Here is an 18,152-nt window from a genome sequence, read left to right as displayed (position 1 = left end):
CATCCCCTGCGTGCATTTGTTGTGTCTGACAGCATGGTAGTCCATATTCCATCTCTCACACACAGCCACCAGCACTATTCGAGTATAGTACAGCTGTGCCTTGCAGAACATAACAGACACATATCTTTATTTAATTAGGTATTAGGTGCCTATTCTATTACCACAATCCTGTATTATTTAATTCAACAATAGATTGGTTTATATGGTGTGCATAAAAGAAGCTACACACAATGAAGTTAAGTTTTACAGCACTACATGTAACTGACATATTGTGTATTAAATTAAGAAACAGCCAGATCCTGTAACGGGTTGTGTAGATGGAAGAAAAAGTGTGTCTAGGTCGATTATATCTGCATCATATCTTTTCAGTTTATACTTTGGATTTTGATTGATTTGGACCTTACGATGTTCAATAGTTTCTAACTGAACCAGCAGTGTTAGTGGAAAGCATCTTACAGCCAGGCACTGACAAATCTAAAGTCACATTGAAATCTTACCAAGTGAAATATGAAACAGATGAAACATGTTTCCTAAAGTTATAGCTAGACTATTCAAAGGAGGGGTTCTTCTGGTGATAAGGTAAGCAATATCACTTCTCACCAATGACACCTACACAGCCTGGGAAGTTCCAAAGTAATGACCCTGATTTCTTTCTACCCAGCTAAGATCTATGCAGGAAAATTAATAAGTAAATGCTTTCATTTCATCATGATGGCATTTGGGAGTTTTAGAACCCTGTAGTCCATTAGTCAGTTTTGTTAATGACTGTGCTTATCCTTTTAATCATGTGCAGCACATTGACTGAGCTTCATTTAGTTCAAAGTGCCTTTCAGAAGCCTGAACAGAATCTGAGTGGTGTAAAACTTTACCTTTTTCGAGTGCAAAACATATTGAGCTAAAGTCAGTGATGTAAATGGTGGTGTAATATGCATTTTTTTCTAAGTAAGTCGGAAAACAGCCTTGTCTCAAAGTACTAGAATTTGATTAGAAATTAATTAGCTAACTTAATTTGTGACCAAATGCTGCTCATCTTCACCATGTGAGTATATATAAAATTATACTAATAGTATAGTATAGTAATTTACAAATATGGGGCCCAGGCCTTTAAACACTTTATTGAATGAATAACTGTATCTGCATGAGTACAGTTACTCAAGTGCTTAAGCTGTTCCAGGACAGGACACAAAGGTATTGCGTCTTCATAGAGAATCATGTCTACTTTGACTTCAGTAATGAGGCCTAGACTTGACATGGCTTATAGCCTTCTTGTGTATGGATTTAGCATAACATGCAGCCACCGTTTACACCATCATACGTTGGAAACAAAAACTATAGTCAGGGAAATTCAACCTCGGCATAGGTAGACAGAAGAGTATCAGCTACAGCTGCTGCATTACTAATGGGTATATACATATATGTATATATTCACTAAGTCATGAGAATGGGGAGTGAATGGAAAATCTAACCTTGAATTTCTGCAGCTTCTTCCTGATAATAAAACATATGAGGTTTTGCTGTTGCAAGTGCATTCCACTAATGAAGCATAAAGATAAGTAGACCTTGAGAAGTTTTTCACTAACTTTGAAAAATACAAAAGCTAATGAGTAAGCGGTCTTAAGCAGGTGAACCCCTGTATAGTGAGCGTACATAGCTGGGTTTTAAGTAACATAATCGATTAAGGAATAGATAAAAGCATTCTTCGTTTTAACTATATAATGAGGGTCAGAAAACAAGCTTGGTGAAACTTAACTCCACGATACAGCTCAAGACCATGCTGGGATTTTTAACCCTTGCATGACCAGACTGTGCAGATAACATGACCTTGACTGGCCTTCAGGAAATATCTGTCTTATTGGTAGTGATGAGCATAAGATGCTTGGTGTGTGTATTCTGATGATTTGTTGCTAATTGTTAATAAATACATGTACATGTTTAAGGATATTCACTGTGTGAAGAGTCTTTCACTGGGAAAAGACCTCGCAGACCTGTAGACCCCTGAGTCCATCAGGATTGAGCGTTAGCCCATAGCCCAGGGAGGGGGAGAGCCCTGAACCCATGGAAGGCTAAAGTAGAGTCCCTTATGCCCTGAATACCCACGAGGATGAATAGGAGTGGAAGCCCTATATTACACCCTGAGTACTCATGAGGACAGGCTGGGTGGAATTGTAAATTGTGCAGGTAACAAGTAAGACTACCAATATAATTAATGTAATGAGCAGGATTCACCTTTCAGTCAGCCCAGGGCTGAATTTGACATCTACTTGGGAATGAAACCTTAAAAAATGAACCCAGCAGCGTAAGTTATTTCTAACAAATCAAGCCTCAGTACACAGATTTACAAATTCATTATCAGTCTTTACCTTCATAGCACTCAGGACTAGATTCACCAAGGGACTTTGGCTCCAATTGCCTCTTTAGGTGCTCAAATCCAACATTTAAGTGCCTCTAGTATTCACAAAAACAGTATTCAGTTGATGCCTAATCTGGAGGTGCCTAAATTCCCTAAACACCTAAATTTCTGCTATTAAAATATTAAAGGCACCTACATTTCAGCAACTGAGTATGCACACAACCATCTAGGTTCTGAAACAGTGCAGCTGCTGGGTGCCTATACTGTCCCGGGATTCACAAATTAGGCATTCCCCCTGCCTTTGGGGCCCAATCTGGTATGCATGCTCAGAGCACTGAGAACTGCAGGCCCCTAAATTCTTCTGTTAATGTAGTCCTCGGAGGCCTGGGCCCAGGATATCTAGAAGACTGCCAAAAGCTCCAGAAGAGGAATGTGGTAGATAACTGTTCCTCGGAGCTGCCTACAAAAAGGATAGAATTAGTCTGTGCAAGATACAGATCACTAGTATGGTAGATCTCTCTAACATTCCCTGAAGCTTTAACAAATACCATATAGGAGTCCCCATGATAATGAGAAAGGCAGCTGTCAGGCCAAACATTTCAGCATGGAAAATATGTAATAAATGTGTAATAAAATGGCACTGTTTTATAGTAGCTAAATATGTAGTGCATATTGAAAATATGAGACAATTTAGAGCATACATAGCCTTACATTTTTAATGTATTGACAATCTATTATTCAGACATATGCTTGATGCAGTAATGTGTCTATTAGTTATTTGTCGGTACCAGTTGCCATGATTTCAGGATTCCATGGTAAAAATTTTTTTCTATTCTCTTTTACTTCATTTAATTAAATAGTTCTTTTTGACAGAACATTACATCTGCATCAGTTGTAATATACACACACAAACAGAACTTTGTGCTCCGATTCCTGTCACCCTTGGATCCTCATGCTGTTACCTTGCATTTTGCACCACCTGTTGGATTTTGCCTCCCTACACGCCCTGAACTAGTGGGGTTCCATGTGACTTTATGGGTCTACTTTCAAGAAAAAAGTTTGTAGAAATGGGTCCTTAGACTTTAAACTCATTGGGATTGTCTCTTATTTTGTTTGTACATTACCCAGCACAATAAAGCACTTATACTTATTTAAGCCCTGACACTACTATAATAAAAATAGTGTTTATGTGTGTGTGTGTGTGTGTGTGTGTGTGTGTATATAAGTCAGGCTGTAAGTAGTGGTAATGCAAATGTGCACATTTTAATTGTAATTGTATTTCACATGTATACTGTATATTTAAAGTAATTTTAAATGAATTTATTTTCTGAAATGGCAAGTAAATTAGCATAGATAGTTTTGGTCAAAAAAGATTCCAAAAAGGATTTGATAGCTGCAGGGGTTTTGAGTTCTTTTGAACATTGAATTCATAGCATGCAAATTTATTGGAGTAAAACTGAAGTCAGTGTTTTAATTGTTTTTCATCTAGATATATGCAGAATTTCAATGGGATCTAAAATTAAAAAACCCCCACAAAGGGCCAAATTCTGCTTTCAGTTAAACTGATGCAAATCCTTTGAAGTTTCTCTGGCTTTACACTGGTGTAACTGAGAGCAGAATTTGGCCTTTAGCACTCTCAAAAAATTATTTTTCTCATCACAGATGAAGAGAAATAGACTGATTGTTTTGACATACTCTTCCCCCAAACTTTTGCACTTACTGTTGTAATCCAACTTCCCAAATACTCCCTTTTTGAATACAAGGATTCCACACATGAGGAATCTTTTTCTGGGGAGTGGGGGAAGTGGGGTTGGTGATGGATTTCATAAGTCTTCTCTCTTTCTCTCTCTCTCTCTCCCTTTTTTCTTAAAGGATGTGTTCAGATGGTGAGTTAATGGTGTGCTCTTTTTAACTGAATCGTCTCAGGTGGTTTTTAGAATGAATCTTTGAATGTGTGCCAAAAAGATTTCATATAAATTGTACAAATTTGTAAGATAAATTACAAAGATCAAATATAACTGCTTAAAACCTTGAAAACAGCCACTTGCTCCAGAATATCCCAGGAGGTGAACATTATTTTCTTTAAGTGCCTCCAGGCTCTAAATTCTTCAGCCATATATTAACTGCCAGGAAATGACCTCCTTGGTTGTCACTGGTGTTTAATTAGTTATGTCAAGATTGGACTCCCACTGAAGTGAAAGGAGCCTTTCCACTGACTTCAGGGACCATTGGATCAGGCGCTTGATTCCTTCCCAGTGTTTGGTGCAATTGCCTTGCTACATTCACATCAGTGTAGCATAGCAGACATTGTCTCTCTTCCCTTCTAGTAAATTTAAGTTATAGGCTATTAATGTATGCCATTTACAGATTGGAGGATCTTCAGGTCCTCACCCAGACTGCCCTGCCTCCTGACTATATGAAGCTGATAAGTGTCCCTTTCTGCAGCGCACGGAGTAGCTGCTATTGTTTTTGTAAAGAAGACTACAGGTAAGGAATGTGCAGGCTGTGGAGCCAGTCCTCCAGCAGAACCACAGTGAAGCCCCCATGTACGGTAAGAAAGACCATTCATAGATCCATAGATTTTAATGCCAGGAGTGACCATTATATCATCTAGTCTCACCTCTTATATTACAGAGGCCATAGAACATCATCCAGTTATTCCTATATTGAACCTAATAACTTGTGCTTTGCTGAAGTATGTATTCCAGAAAGGCATCCTGTCTTGAACTGAAGATTTCAAGAGATGGATAATCCCTCACTACCACTGGTAGGTGACTTGTGCTTGCCCTTCAAATCAAAAGTGAATTCCTCCCTCCCTTATCTGAGTAACTTTTCTGAGCAAATGAAGAAAATTGCTCACCCTACTTATCATGTTCATTTACAGCCCTCCCCCCAGCACTGACGAGCAAAGAAAGAATCCTCTCCTTTACTTCTACAGCATAGGCATCTACCACTTGAGCTAAATGAGCAATTCTGTAAGCTGGTAGAAGTAGTAGGCGCTTTTCCTCTCTGAACCAGACACTAGAGGAGGACATGGTAAATGTGTAACACACTGTCCATCAGAGGAAATTTGGCCTGAGCATATGTTCAGATCTGCTTACTGGCCACCATTTTAAAAAAAAAATATCCACCTCCTGACGCCAAAAGTCAGCAGTGGGGATATAACCCAGTTTCTTCAGCTCCAAAGCACAAGCCTTCACCACTTGAGCTAGTGCAATAGCTCCATTAGCTGGTAGCAGTAATAACTTATTAGCCAATGTGTTACACTCACAGACACAAACAAAATTAAAGTGAGAGACATTGATCTACATTTGAGACTAGCAAACTCAAATCAAATCATCCTGAATGTTTGAAGTTTGAGCGAAGGGTTTCAGGAAGCGCTATATAATTCCTGGTATCCTTTCAGTAATAAATTATGATAATTAGTTTCTCAATGTGTACACCTTCTAAATATACCTGGCGTGTGAAGGTTACATTATTTACACACGTAACAGTAAATTACACACATTTAATCTCTCTGCAGTGTATGTGAATGCCCAGTAAGCAGAAGAAAAGTGAGAGACTTGTATACTCTCTTACCAAACACCTATATATACTTGAGATACTTTGTACTTGAATCTTTTCCAAATGTTATTTGTACCATAAACTTCTGAAGGATTTCATTTCATAGAATGTATTGAGTAATGCTAGGTGATAAAACATACTGTTATGTATCAGCTGTGTTCCACAAGACCTTTTATAAGCTCATATTTACCACATTTTCTGTTTACTTTAAAGTAAACTTTAGACCTCATAAAGATTTTAAGAACCCCAAGGGGATAATTATTTAAAGTGTGAACATACAAAAATGAAATGTGTTAGAGAGAAACTTTTCTTTAAGAGAGTGCATTTATCGAGTTGGATATACATTAATGTATTTTGCTCAGGTATCATTATGGTTCCAGCTCTGTGCTTCACAGTTGTATAGCTGATAGCCAAAAGAGAAGAAGAAAAGTTCTGAGATGTTTGTTCTACAAGGATTGAAATCACATTTTAATTATGCAGTGGTGTTTTGCCTATTTTCCAAAGGGCACTTTGAGAAGAAAAGATTTCAGCTCTTCAGTTCCAACTAACACACATTGAAAGCTTCTGCCCTAAATACCTGGTACTGTATGTCCTTAATGAACTGCCAGTGCTCCATTAGAACATTGTCAAGTGTCAGATTAGACTGTTACCTACTGCAAAACAGCAGATTATAACAGTGTAGAAGGGACATATTGCACCACAATTTCTCACAATGAGTAGGACCTTCCCCTGCAAGTAATTTCATTTGTGGAGGGAAGTACTACACACTCAAGGTGAGTAAGGGTGGCCCAGTCTGGCTTATGATGATTATAGCTGTCAGACATGAATTTGCAGGATGGTTACAGAAAATTATGTTTGCAAACTTCAGTTAATATTCAAGGGAGTGAGTCTTCCTGAACATTGCTGAAGAGCATCATTCATCCTAAGCATAACACAAAGTCAACAAAGGAAGATAAGCTCTCACTAGTCTAAGAGAGCTATTGCAAATGGATCATGAGGAATCTAGTTCAAGTATAATTTCTGGCAGACATTCCCTGGAGCACATTCTGCCTTCCATTATATCCATGCAAATTCATTTTCTTCAGTGGGGTATTACAGGTGAAACTAAAAGAGGATTTTGTCCTAGAGTCCCACCAGTACTTATTGGACATTAATCATTAGTTAAGTCTTGTTTAATCTTTATCCGTCAGCTGGCTCACACAGCACACTATAAATGTAGTTCTTTTTATTCTAGTGCTTGGATCAGTCAACTCCTGAAAGTTTTGCCCTGATATCTGGGTCAGGCCAAGTTATGCTTTCGTAGGGCCAGCACAGAGAGTTGGGGACAAAGGTAGCTATATGCAATCATTATACCATGCCAATTCATGTGACTCCTGCGGCCAGTGCCTCTCCTGATGCACATTAGAACAGCCTAAAGGGATTGACACAGCACAACAGCACTTTCTCCCTGCCTCATCTCCTAGTCATGCCCCCAAAATGCCACACAAGGTCCACACTCCAGGAGGGTCATGTGTACAGTTGGCTATGCTAGTTTTACACCCCTGGGATCTTCAGCTGTACAGTCATGTTGCTCCATCAGAATAGCACAAAAATGTTAAAACAAACAAAAACAGAGCCTCTAGCAGTCTGAAGCATCACTGTCTTGTGCTTTGAAATGCTGGACATTCTCATTTTTATTTCTTCACTGAACTTTCTAACTCTGTTTACGCATTCCCTGTTTGTGTCATGTTTTGAGGTTGACTATAGCATTTGTCTGCCTCTGAACATTCCAAATTCGCCCAGGTAGAGTATGTCTGATTTGCCGTGGAAATTATTCATTGAGACCTAACAATCTATTGAGGTCAATTTACTGGAAAGCCGTAGGAGAGCTGTGCAGTGTGGATGACCAACATTAAAAGGATTAATGAGGAAACGTAGAGAACAATGCAGAAGGAAAATAAGTGGGGTGGAAATGTGCATGTGGAAGTAAGACCGAACTGGCTCCAGCCTGTTAAAAAAGAAAATTGAAAAAAGTATGGTACCTGGAGAGATGAAGACAAACAACCCATTTCAATTTAGCAGTGCATTAAAAGAGTTTTTACGACTACTGGCTTTTATTTGTTTAAAGTATTAAGTGAGGCATTTAGCTATATTCTTGATGTCTTAGAGAAATATAAGTTGTTCATATACCAGAATCAGTTCTTGAGACGATTTTAGGACTTTGCTAAGTGACAGATGGTGGTGTTACTTAATCTCATCTATCCTTCATCACTTACAGCAGCAGGCACTCATTGACTTTACCCTAAATTTAAAAAGGCCTAAAAGGATTTAGATAAAAAATGATTCCCCTTCCCCTATCCTGCAGGGATTTGTCGGGGGATAAAGAGACGATGCTATATTTAGCACTGCAGGGAGAGCCACTGTTCTAAGTTTAAGTGGTCTATTTGCATCATTCTCCCAATCTACTGTTTATATGGTCAGCATATGGAAATGAAGAACCTTCTTTCTATAAGCAGCAGAAACAGATGCAAGAGACGTTCATATTCAAATGGAAAATAGTGATGTTAACTACAAAGCAATAGTAAAGCAAGACTTTATTCATATTTATTGTACTTGGGTATGGTTAGTTGATAAAGACTCCTCTTGTTCAGTCCTTCTCATTGCAATATTTCATAGACCTCTCCCTGGCCAGCATTTTGCAGGAACAATGGTATCTTTATTAGGTAACTGTCCATGATATTACACCTGCTGTTATAGTTCTCACTTTCCCTGGCAGGGGTCCCAGGAATCTTATACACAGACATTCAATTTATATAATTTATTGCAAAATATAACATAGATTTGGCAATTTAAAATGGAATAGGCCACGTGGTAGAAGATTCATATTAACAAATACCAATAGTTACCTGCAAACAGGCTTTCATACAACAGGCATGCTGTTTATTTCTTTATTTAAGTTTGATTAAAGACATCTATCCAGGACTCCAGACACTTTTACATAATTTAAGAACAGACAAACAAAAGGATAAATATCCATAATTTTAAAAGTATCCTCTCCTCCAACACCAACATAATCCCTCAAAATATAATTTGCTCCCTTAATCAATTACAAACAGCCTACTCTCACAGCCATCAGGAGTCTAACTGAACAATTTGGTGACAGTATAAACCACTGAAAAGAAACAAGTCCCTGGCAATCATCTGAGTTAAGCAAGCATATCATTTATCAGGGAGCCAATATCTATCTATCTATCTATCTATCTATCTATCTATCTATCTATCTACCTCACTTCTATAGCCCCTTTCATCGAAAGACTACAAACTGCTTACACAAACATCTGTGGATGTTATGGTCGCATTGAAAACCATATGACTGCAGTGGATGTTATGGTTGCATTGAAAAGGTAGGACTGGGGCTGCAATAAGAAACTTAACATGCCTCTTAAGTAAGTAGGTATTATTACATGTATTTTTCAGATAAGGAGACAAAGACACAAAGTGATTTGCTTTAGAGCACGAAGTGATCGAGGCAGAGCTGGGAATAGGGGTTTCAATTCTATGGACCTGACTATCACATACATAGTGTCTGTTAAGTGAATTCTCAGACTTCATAAACAATTGCACAGCTTTATCTTGCCTTTGAAAAGTATAGAATGAAATGTTGGTGGGGATAAAGGATGTTACAACACCTTTATTATCAATAATTTTCCAATTTGTCTATTTCCTGATTTAATACAAAGTTTTTCCTCTGAGTTTGAGTTGCCATTTCAGATTACTGGGGGAAGAGGGTATGGAAAGAAAGAGATAGCAGTGGACAAAAACAGGCTAGATAGCCTATCACTGCTATCAACCTACCACTGTTATCAGTTACTCAGATCAAGCTGTAAGGAACACTATCCCCGATAATGTCAGAGCAAACCTGGCGACTGAGCTTTGTGACTTTGTCCTCACCCACACCTATTTCAGATTTGGGGATGATTTATACTTTCAAGTCAGCAGCACTGCTGTGGGTACCCGCATGTCCCCACAGTATGCCAACATTTTTATGGCTGACTTAGAACAATGTTTCCTCAGCTCTCCTCCCTTAACGCCCCTACTGTACCTGTGCTGGATTGATGACATCTTCATCATCTGGACCCATGGAAAAGAAGCCCTTGAGGAATTCCACCATAATTTCAACAATTTGCATCCCACCATCAACCTCAGCCTGAACCAGTCCACACAAGAGATCCACTTCCTGGACACTACAGTACAAATAAGTGATGGTCACATAAACACCACCCTATATTGGAAACCTACTGACCACTATACTTACCTACACGCCTCCATCTTTCATCCAGACCACATCACACGATCCATTGTCTACAGCCAAGCCCTAAGATACAATTACAATTCCTCCAAACCTGCAGACAGAGACAAACACCTACAGGATCTCTATCAAGCATTCTTAAAACTACAATACCCACCTGCTGAAGTGAAGAAACAGATTGATAGAGCCAGAAGGGTACCCAGAAGTCACCTAATACAGGACAGGCCCAACAAAGAAAGTAACAGAATGCCACTAACCATCACCTACAGCCCCCAACTAAAACCTCTCCAAGGCATCATCAAGGATCTACAATCTATCCTGAAGGATGATCCCTCACTCTCACAGATCTTGGCCAGTCCTCACTTACAGATAGCCCTCCAAGCTGAAGCAAATACTCACCAGCGACTACACACCACACAACAAAAACACTAACCCAGGAACCAACCCCTTCAACAAACCCCAGTAGCCAACTGTGTCCTCATATCTATTCAGGGGACACCATCATAGGACCTAACCAGTTCAGCCACACCATCAGGGACTCGTTCCCCTGCACATCTACCAATATGATATATACCATTATGTGCCAGCAATGGCCCTCTGCCATGTACATTGGCCAAACCGGACAGTCTCTATGCAAAAGAATAAATGGGCACAAATCAGACATCAAGAATTGTAACATTCAAAAACCAGTAGGAGAGCACTTCAATCTCCCTGGACACTCAATAACAGACTTAAAAGGCAGCATTCTTCAACAAAAAAACTTCAAAAACAGACATCAGCAAGAAACTGCAGAACTGCAATTAATTTGCAAACTTGACACCATCAAATTAGGCCTGAATAAAGGCTGGGAGTGGCTGGGTCAGTACATAAAAATAATTTTCCTTCTATTGATGCTCACACCTTCTTGTCTCTGTTGATATTCACCCCTTATTGTCAGATGTTGGGAATGGGCCACATCCACCCTAATTGAGTTGGCCTCGTTAGCACTGACCCCCCATTTGGCAAGGCAACTCCCATCTTTTCATGTGCTGTATATTAATACCTGCTTACTGTATTTTCCACTCCATGCGTCTGATGAAGTGGGTTATAGCCCATGAAAGCTTATGCCCAAATACATTTGTTAGTCTCTAAGGTGCCATAAGGACTCCTCATTGTTTTTTCAGATCAAGTGGTAGAGGTTTGTGTGTGGTGGATCTAATGGCTCTAATCTTGTTGAAGAACTGCACTGTATCAATAAGATTGAAGTATCTTTGCGGAAAATAGTTCTCTAGGGAATGTGGTAATAAACCAGCTACCAATTGTCTGGAGGAAGGAAGAGTCTTTCCCTATTTTGGCCTTTTATTATATACACAGAACTTCCATTGATCTGATTGAGAGTTTGATTGAGAGTTCCATTAGGTGGGTGGCTAAACAACACATATAAGCATATCAAATATTAGAGCTGTTTGGGATCCCCCCCCTTACCCCATAAAAATGCACGGATTTCCCCTCCATCAAAATATTTCTTAATTTTTGGAGGGGGGGGGGGGGTTGGTTGATGAGGTGATTACATAATAAAGTAATTTCAATGTTCGATGACTGAAAACTGAAATAGTTTCAGTTTTTGACTAATGAAGAGCAAATATTTAGGGTTATTTTACAATGAAAAGCCAAAAAGATACAAACTGAAATTTTGGAATTAAAATTTCCATTTACTCAAAAAGATATTTTCCATTAAGAAAGATTTTTATGAAAAATTGTCAGCCGTCTATAGCAAACATAAAAAGGCATATCAAATAAATGAAAAAAACATATCAAATAAATGAAACAAAAAACAAAATAGAACATTAAGATTGTGAGCCAGTGATAGGCTTATTTACCCAGAGAAGCAACAGGTCACCTACTGCCAGGGCCGGCTCCAGGCACCAGCGAAGGAAGCAGATGCCTGGGCCAGCCAATAGAAATGGGCAGCACTCTGTGCGTTATTGGGGCGGCATGTCCGGGTCTTCGGCGGCAATTCAGCAGTGAGGCCTTCATTCCTTCCCTTCCTCTTCAGCGGCACTTCGGCGGCAGCTCAATCGGGTGTTTCTTTTTTTTTTTTTCTTTTTTCTTCGCCTCTTGGGCTGGCAAAAAAGCTGGAACTGGCCCTGCTCACTACCACCTAAGAGGTAGCAGATCCCTGTTCAGATTTCTTCTACTGAGTACCTATCCACTAGCCTAAAGTTCATAAGAGAGTTCCTCCTCCACTGTTAGCTGTTTTGTGTGAACTTGTCTGAAAGACCTGATCTGATAGATGTGCTCAGAGGCTGCCTACCAGATTGGGCCCTTCCACACGACTTGGGTAGGCAGACGCCTATCTTTCTATGTTGTGAATCGAACTTTGTCTTTGGTAGAAGATTGGGTTCTGGATGCCTATCATGAGGCAGTAGTGCACATGATTAGGCAGGAGATAGTTACCTAGGCACCTAGCATGAGGCTGTAGTGGGCACCCGAGTTAAAAAAAAATGTAGGTGCTGAGTGTAAGAACCTTCACAGTTAGGCAGCAGCCAAGTAGGAATTTTGTGGATTACAGTGGCGCCTAGAAATGAGATATAGGCATCTCAAAACTTTTGTGAATACCATCCTTAATCCTCTGACAATTCAAGAGTCCTCCTCTCCTCTGGCATATAAAATCCAAACCAGAAAAAGCAAAAAAAAAACCAAAAGAAAATAAAACAAAAACCCACCACCTCTCTGCCATTTACCCCAGCTTCTGGCCACAGAACCTTTCTAATCTTCTTTCCTGGGTTACCGTAAAGAAACTCCCTACACTTTTCACTGTTCTGAACCACAGGCACTTTTGTGTAGCCTGACTCATTCTTGTTACAAAGCCTCATTTCCAGCTGGCAGCCATATAACCCATTAGAAAATACAAATGCTAGAATGCTTGTACATAGACGGTCAAAACTTGGAGGATGGATGTACAGTCAGAGGCCTGCCCTTAAGGAAATATATCCTAGGATGGAGCCCCAAACCCAGGCATCCATACAAATTACCACATTCTAAGTGCTGGTGCATTGTAACAAATACATTTTTAAGCAGAGTCAGAATGGGCTGTACCCTGACATCTGGTGGTGAGCTGTGAAAAAGGACTTCAGGGGCTGATATCGTTTGCATGGGCACACCCACCCTTCCTAGCATGATGGGTCTGCTGGCCCAAATGGTCACTTTGGCTGCTGTGGGATCCCCAGTCTCTTTGTTATTGGGGCAGAAGTAGTAAAGTGTTGTTATCTTGCTTATGTGAATCAAGGACAGTAGAACTGTACTTGGCATTTTATGATGGAGGGACTTGCCCTTAACTATGTAGCACTCACTAGGCAAGGGACATGGATTCCAAAACACAGTGAATTGAAAGAGGTTGAGGATAGGTTTCTCTATCTGATAGTGTGGGCCCTAAATGCTGCTTTGATCTCTTCACTGTGTAATAACAGAGTTAATTTCAACTCTGTTAGGAGTCTTGTTACATACTGCAGAGCTGAAATCACAATACCCAGGTCTAAGCATTAGACCTACTTTGGGCCAGTAGTGCATCAGCACTGAGGCTCCCCTACTGCCAGCTGAAATCACTGAGAGCTGTGTTAAGTTTGGGGGTGGGTCTGAAGACATATTGGTGAGTATCTAGTATGATGGCTAGCGGGGAGGAGCAGCTAGCAGGACGGCTGGTGGAGAGGACCAGCTCACAGTGAAGATGGCAGCAGAACCACAAAGAGAGGCGTGGCAATTGGCTGTTGACATGAGCAGTGGAGCATGTGAGGTGCTCCCATGCCTCTCCCCCCTTCCACTGATGCTGGGAGGTAAACTCTGCAGAGGAACTTCTGAACTCTGGGGAGGGCTGCATTGACTAAGGGCAGAAACTGTGGGAGGGGTGATTTTGGGTTGCTGGACTCAAGAACCACTCTGGGACTGTACTGACTGGGAACAGAAACTGGGGGAGGGGCAGGGTTTGACTTTTGGTTACTGGACTCAAGAACCAAAGGGAAGGGACACACCCCAATCTGGTTGGGGGTGGGTCTTCTGGTTCATGGTTTGTGTTTATGAACCCTAGTTGTGGTGTTTTCCCAATTTAATGCTGTTTTGTTTACCTCATGTTATTAAAGATTTTTGCTACACCGAGACTCTGTGCTTGCGAGAGGGGAAGTATTGCCTCTTTGAGGCACCCAGGGGTGTGTGTGTAATTTTCCCAGGTCACTGGGTGGGGGCTCAAGCCAGTTTTGCATTGTATTGTTGAAAGAGAACCCTGATGTACTGAACCCAGCCCTTGCTGCTGTCAACTCGGCCTGGCAGAAGGGTTACACATTGTACAGAAAGAAAGAAAAAACAGAATCTTTTTCAAAGACTCATCCAAAGCCCATTGAAGTAAATTAGAATATTTCCATTGACTTCAATAGTCACACCACCTGTATTTTTATGCTGTACACATAAGACCACACACTTGATTTTTAAAGTACAATTAAAAGAATCACTACAATAACAGCATTTGTATAAACTTCAAAAAGGTCCCTGTTGTAGCCTTATTTTTTTGGTTTTCAGATTACTCACCAAATGTAATTCTCATCCATTTCCAGTTATTTAATTTCTAACTTTTTTAAAAAAAATTGTATATGTAAGTAGCAGCCTTTAAAGCATGAGGGACGAGGACATTTACTCATTTAGTATTTTCTCATGTACAGCCTTATGAATTATGCTCATTAGATATGACTGATTACTGTATGTTTTACAGCATTTCAGGGAAAGCTAGGCAAATGGGATAATTAAAGAATAGTGGATATGTTTCAGTACTGATGAGCAAATATGTTATGTACACTACATTAATTGGATTAATATTGAGTGATACCCATTGGTTAGAATTAATGGTTTTCAGTAGCCTATCAGACTGTATATATATCAAAATACTAAGAGATCTTGAAATAGACATTATGGTCGCTATTTCTGATGGTGAACTTTTTTTTTCTCTTTATTCCAAAGGATACTGAAAAATGACTGAATATTAAAATGTAAAAAGTGTCAACATTTTCATTATCATCTTACTTTCAAAACACCCTTGACACAAAGTGAGTGCCTAAACCGGATTTGATAGCGTTCACATTGTTGCCAGTTGGTGTGCATGTGTGTTTTCTCTTTGTGCTGTGTCAACTCTGCAGAGATAGCTGGCTCAGCAGATCTTGATAGTATTACCACAGATTTGGTTCGGTGGTCAAGGTGCTCAGCCAGGTTTATTGTTGACAAAGCACAGAACTAGTTGGCAGCCGGTGCCATGTCTAGTTGGTGCCATGTCTAGACATGCCGGTGCTATGTCTAGTTGGCAGCCGGTGTCAAGTGGAGTGCCCCAGGGGTCGGTCCTGGGGCCGGTTTTGTTCAATATCTTCATAAATGATCTGGAGGATGGTGTGGATTGCACTCTCAGCAAATTTGCGGATGATACTAAACTGGGAGGAGTGGTAGATACGCTGGAGGGGAGGGATAGGATACAGAAGGACCTAGACAAATTGGAGGATTGGGCCAAAAGAAATCTGATGAGGTTCAATAAGGATAAGTGCAGGGTCCTGCACTTAGGACGGAAGAACCCAATGCACCGCTACAGACTAGGGACCGAATGGCTAGGCAGCAGTTCTGCGGAAAAGGACCTAGGGGTGACAGTGGACGAGAAGCTGGATATGAGTCAGCAGTGTGCCCTTGTTGCCAAGAAGGCCAATGGCATTTTGGGATGTATAAGTAGGGGCATAGCGAGCAGATCGAGGGACGTGATCGTTCCCCTCTATTCGACACTGGTGAGGCCTCATCTGGAGTACTGTGTCCAGTTTTGGGCCCCACACTACAAGAAGGATGTGGATAAATTGGAAAGAGTCCAGCGAAGGGCAACAAAAATGATTAGGGGTCTAGAGCACATGACTTATGAGGAGAGGCTGAGGGAGCTGGGATTGTTTAGTCTGCAGAAGAGAAGAATGAGGGGGGATTTGATAGCTGCTTTCAACTACCTGAAAGGGGGTTCCAAAGAGGATGGCTCTAGACTGTTCTCAATGGTAGCAGAGGACAGAACGAGGAGTAATGGTCTCAAGTTGCAATGGGGGAGGTTTAGATTGGATATTAGGAAAAACTTTTTCACTAAGAGGGTGGTGAAACACTGGAATGCGTTACCTAGGGAGGTGGTAGAATCTCCTTCCTTACAGGTTTTTAAGGTCAGGCTTGACAAAGCCCTGGCTGGGATGATTTAACTGGGACTTGGTCCTGCTTCGAGCAGGGGGTTGGACTAGATGACCTTCTGGGGTCCCTTCCAACCCTGATATTCTATGATTCTATGATTCTATGATAACTAGTGCCCTGGCTCCATGCTTACAGGTACACTAACACATGTATGGCTGTCACAATGGACTCAGCTCAGTCCGCTGTGGGACCTTCTGCTACCCCCTTGGCTGGACAAAGGTGCCCCTCCTATGATTTCTCTTTTATACATTGGAGCAACCAAGTTACATATTACACTCCTGATGTGGTTAGTTACTAACCCTACATCTTGTACCTGCTGGTTGAAACGAAACATTCCCATTCATTATTCTGATCTCCCATACTTGTCTTACTTGGTGTCGGGGTGTTCCTGTACCATCTCCCAGAGATGTGCTTACATGAATATCCAGTACCTACTACTTAGGCATAGTGTTTTTAACAACACTTGCCGTACCTTTGCCAAATTCATTACCAGACAGTGAACTTGTAAGCAAGGGTCCACTTTATGACAGGACCTGACTTTGGCTCATGGCACGGCCTGGCTTTGCTGACTGTGGTTCATCCCTCAGGTCTTGCACCTGGCCCAGGGCTCCAGCTCTCTCTCTCTCTCCTACAAACATCACACAAAATTATACTGTGGTTAGAAATACTATAGAAATTATGTTTTCAATGACAGTCCGTGTCTAGGTGTTTTAAAATATTGTCAGGCTGTTTGCCAGCTGTAACAAATGGCATGTGAGCCAACTGACTGTTTCCTGTTAAAAGAACAAAGTGATTTTGGTTTTTATTTAGGCTCTTTCAACCTTCCATTTGACCAATTTTAATCTATCCTCAAACTAGTGCTTTGAATTATTCTCTAATGTATGTTTCCTACTGTTTCATCAGATACTTATACAGATGGGGAAAATTCTTCAAGCACTCATTCAGTCCCTACTGAGAAGTAAAATTTCCATTGATTGAGGGCCATTTTCTGCCCCTTTGCTTCTGCAAGCTGAGGACTCATATGATTGAGTAATGAATATATTATCTTCCAATTGGTGGTGATTTTGTATGTCAAATCATATTTCATTGTCCAGAATGTTTACCTGTTTTTCTTGCTGTACCTTTACACCCTGGAGTCCCAGATTTGCAAGGGGATAAAAGAAATAAGGGAGAGAAAATCAAGTTCTGTCTCTCTCTACCAATAGAAGAAAATGGAATGAGAGATTCAACAGTAAACTACATTTGCTAAATATTGCTAAATAAACTTGTATTCAGGCCAATTTTTTGTAAATTCCCTTCCCAGAATACTTTGAGCTACTGATCACCTAATTCTGAATGTCAAAATGGCTTCAGGACGCAGGGTTCAGGGCAGCCTGGAGGGTTAGTGGGGGATGGCACAGGCAGCAGCGAGCAACCCAGCCCCAGCCCACCTGCTCCACTCCACCCTGCCGGCTTCTGGACGGAAGCTGGAAAGAGGCAGTGTGGGGGCTTGGGGAAAGGGTGGAATAGGGGTGGGGAGGATCAGAGCAGGGGCAGAGGCGGGATGGGGGCGGAGCAGGGGCGGGATGAGTTGGGGCAGGAGCTTGCGGGAACAGGTGGAGTGGAGGCAGGGTGGGATTGGAGCAGGGGTCAGAAGAGGCAGGGCAGGAGCTTGGGGGAAGGGGTAGAGTTGGGGTAGGGCCTGGGGTGGGGGTGGGGGTTGTCCCAGGCCCCGCCCCCCCCAAGGACGGC

The sequence above is a fragment of the Chelonia mydas genome, chromosome 1 (assembly GCF_015237465.2).
Source record: "Chelonia mydas isolate rCheMyd1 chromosome 1, rCheMyd1.pri.v2, whole genome shotgun sequence".
NCBI classification, from domain to species: domain Eukaryota; kingdom Metazoa; phylum Chordata; order Testudines; family Cheloniidae; genus Chelonia; species Chelonia mydas.
Note: the sequence above shows the minus strand (reverse complement) of the source record.